This window comes from Mandrillus leucophaeus, unplaced genomic scaffold, assembly GCF_000951045.1.
Source record: "Mandrillus leucophaeus isolate KB7577 unplaced genomic scaffold, Mleu.le_1.0 Scaffold220, whole genome shotgun sequence".
Classification (NCBI taxonomy): Eukaryota; Metazoa; Chordata; class Mammalia; order Primates; family Cercopithecidae; genus Mandrillus; species Mandrillus leucophaeus.
Window position 1 is genome coordinate 2,111,655 of NW_012102255.1, and position 4,163 is coordinate 2,115,817.

Consider the following 4,163-nt stretch of genomic DNA (forward strand, 5'->3'; position numbering starts at 1 on the left):
TATATGTGTGTGTGTGTCTGTATGTGTATGTGTACATGTGTGTGTATGTGTGTGTGTGTGTATGTGTGTATGTATGTGTTTATGTGTGTATATATATGACTATTTTGTGAGATTTCACGTATGAGTTCATTAGCGGTGGCCTGGAATCACAGATCCTTCCTGCTGCGGTGATGGCGTCTTGATGGCCCCGAGGTGGACTGCTGCTTGACTGTGAAGAAAGAAAAGAGGACAGGAGGGACCGCCAGGACCACATTGGAGAGCTGCAGTGAAAGAATCCTCACTCGATGGACACCATGGCTTTGTGCTAAGCCCTGGTTCTCTCTACGGACCCCATGCCTCATCTCCAGAGCCAAAACCCAGCCTTTCTCATTCAGGGACACCCACCAGAGCTCTGGGAACATATTTCGTTCTGGGTCTGTTAAGTACCCCCATAGGGTCCTGAAACGCCAGGCTGCGTCTTGCCTCTGCCAGCCTCAGGTCCCAGAGGCCCACTCCTGCGTCTAGGACGCCTTCTCCACCACATCCTCTCCCAGTGCTTATGCAGCAGGTAAGTAAAGGGGCCCTGGCCTCTACAGAACCGAGGCAGCCTCCTAGTTCAGCCACTCTCATGTGACTGTGGCCAAACTATTGAACCTCCCTAAGCTTCTGTTCTCTCTTCCATTAAATATGGATGATAAGGATAATAATATTGACCTCATAAGGTTGTTGTGAGAGTTAAATGAGAAAAGATATATAAAACTTAGGCGGGGTATGGTGGTTCATGCCCGTAATCCCAATACTTTGGGAGGCTGAGGCGGGCAGATCACCGGAGGTCGGGAGTTCGAGACCAGCCCAACCATGGTGAAATCCCTAAAATAAAATAAAAACACAAAATTAGCCGGGCATGGTGGTGCATGCCTGTAATCCCATTGCACTATTGCACTGCAGCCTGGGCAACAAGAGCGAAACTCCGTCTCAAAAAAAAAAAAATATATAAAAATATATATATATATAAATATATAAAACTTACTGTCATTCCTGGCTTATAAATGGTAAGTACAATGTAGCTCTCACCTTTACGCCAGGTTTTAGAAACGCAGTTCCTTTCAACATGCTAAGGGGCACTGTAGGAGAGACTGCTGTATAGCTGTGAAGAAAGTCTCAGAGATGTAGTAGATTCTTAATAAATGCTAATAGATGAATGGATGGATGAGAGAATGTAGTGATCACTTCCCAATGATGAAGATTATGGCAAACATTGATTCTAAGCTCCTAGAAGATAGAAACCATGATTTAATTCTTTTTATTTTTTTCTTTAAGACAGAGTCTCACTCATTGCCCAGGTTGGAGTGCAGTGGTGTGGTCACGGCTCACTGCACCCTCAATCTCCCTGGGCTCCGGTGATCTTCCCACACCGGCCTCCTGAGCAGCTGAGACTACAGGTGCATGCCACCACGCTCAGCTAATTTTTCTATTGTTTTTAAAAGATGGGGTTCTGCCATGTTGCCCAGGCTGGCCTCCAACTCTTGCGCTCAAGCAATCCTCCTGCCTTGGCCTCCCGAAGTGTACAGTCATGTGTCACTTACGAATGGAGACACATTCTGAAAAAATGCATCATGCTGTGATTTCGTAATTGTGTGAACATCACAGAGTGTACTTACACACACCTAGATGATACAGCCTCCTACCACACACCTAGACTATATGGTACAGCCAATTGCTCCTAGGTTACAAACCTATGCAGCATGTTACTATACCGAATAGTGCAGGCAGTCATAACACAATGGGAAGTATCTGTGTATCTAAATATATCTGAGCATAGAGAAGGTACAGTAAAAATACAGTATTATAATCTTATGGGATTCTAAGATTATAATCTTACCATAATATAATCTTGTACATTTGGTCCATCCTTGACAGAAACATTGTTATGTGGCATGTAACCGGCCAACATGGTGAAACCCCAACTCTACTAAAAACACAAAAATTAGCCAGGCATGGTGGTGGACGCCTGTAATCTCAGCTACTCGGGAGGCTGAGGCAGGAGAATCGCTTGAACCTGGGAGGCAGAGGTTGCAGTGAGCCAAGATTGCGCCATCGCGCTCCAGCCTGGGTGACAGAATGAGACTCTGTCTCAAGAAAAAAAAATATATATATACATGTGGCATGTATAACTCTTTGAATCAAAAAAAAGTGAAAAGATGACCCCAAAAAAATAGATTATGAGGCCGGACATGGTGGCTCATGCCTGTAATCCCAGCACTTCGGGAGGCCAAGGTGGGCAGATCACTTGAGGTCAGGAGTTCAAGACCAATCTGGTCAACACAGCAAAACCCTGTCTCTACTAAAAATATAAAAATTAGCCGGGCGTGGTTGGCACATGCCTGTAATCCCAGTTACTCGGGAGGCTGAAGCAGGAGAATTGCTTGAACCTGGGAGGCGGAGGTTGCAGTGATACAAGATCATGCCACTACACTCCAGCCTGGGTGACAGGGCGAGACTCCATCTCCAAAACAAAACAAAACAAAATTATGAAGAGACTATGCTTAGACTAGGGACTGGGATGCAACACAGGTTCAATCTTCCTAGAGTAAATCTTTAATAAAGTATACACACAGAAAAGTGCCCAAATCATAAGTGACCAGCTAAACAACCTTTTACAGTGTGAGCACGCATCTGTGATCAACACCCACAAGAACATTGCCAGCGCCCAGCACTGCTGCCCTCCCACTCACTGACCCGCCTTCCAACTTCTAGGGCATAGATTTTTGTTTTTGAACTATGGATTTTTTGGTTTTGTTTTTTGAGGGTTTTTTTGTTTGTTTGTTTGTTTGTTGTTTTTTCTTGAGACAGAGTCTCATTCTGTCGCCCGGGCTGGAGCGCAATGGCGCAATCTTGGCTCACTGCAACCTCTGCCTCCCAGATTCAAGCGATTCTCCTGCCTCAGCCTCCTGAGTAGCTGAGATTACAGGCATCCACCACCATGCCTGGCTAATTTTTGTGTTTTTAGTAGAGTTGGGGTTTCACTATGTTGGCCAGTCTGGTCTCCAACTCCTGACCTCAAGGGATCTGCCTGCCGCAACCTCCCAAAGTGCTGGGACTACAGGTGTGAGCCACCTCGCCCGGCCTGTTTTTTAACTTTGGATAAATGGTAACCTACAGTGTACACATTTTTCTGTCTGCTTTCTTTTCGTTCAACCTTCTATTTCTGAGATTCACCAAGGTTGTCCCATTAAGTTCTAGACTTAAATAGTATACATGTTGTAGAGTTATTACTGACAAATAACATGGCAGAATGGAAAAGAACATGAAAGCAAAACCCCTGCAACCCATTAATATGTGTTTCATTTAATGACAGTAACTCTACTGACAAAGGACAAGAAGCAATGACACCTGGCCGGACGCAGTGGCTCACACCTGTAATCCCAGCACTTTTGGAGGCTGCGGGCAGATCACTTGAGGTCAAGAGTTCAAGACCAGCCTGGCCAACATGGTGAAACTCCATCTCTACCAAAAACTACAAAAATTAGTTGGGAGTGGTGGAGGGCACCTGTAATCCCAGCTACTCAGGAGGCTGAGGCAGGAGAATCGCTTGAACCTGGGAGGCCAGGTGGTTGCAGTGAGCCAAGGTTGTGCTGCAGCACTCCAGCCTGGGTGACAGAATGAGACTCCATCTCAAGGAAAAAAAAAAAAAGCAATGACACCGACTAGCAATGACTATTCTTAGTGCCTAGATTGTAAATGTCCTAATTTGAATATTAACATGAATTCATGAGTTTTGAAACTTTTTTTCTACTTCTGCCCACTGAAAGAGCCTAGACGAAATGGTTCTCAGTAGCACTGAGCTCTCCTGGGGCCCGGTTCTTGGGTTCCAAATACTATATCCACCAGGAGAGGCTGGGTGCACTGGCTCACGCCTGTAATCCCAACACTTTGGGAGGCTGGGGTGGGCAGATCATGAAGTCAGGAGTTCGAGACCAACCTGGCCGACATGGTGAAACCCCGTCTCTTCTAAAGATACAAAAACTTAGTGAGGCATGGTGGCACGTGCCTGTAATCCCAGCTACTTGGGACACTGAGGCAGGAGAATCGCTTGAACCCAGGAGGCGGAGGTTGCAGTGAGCCAAGATGACACTACAGCCTGGGTGACAGGGCGAGACTCCATCTCAAAAAAAAAAAAAAAA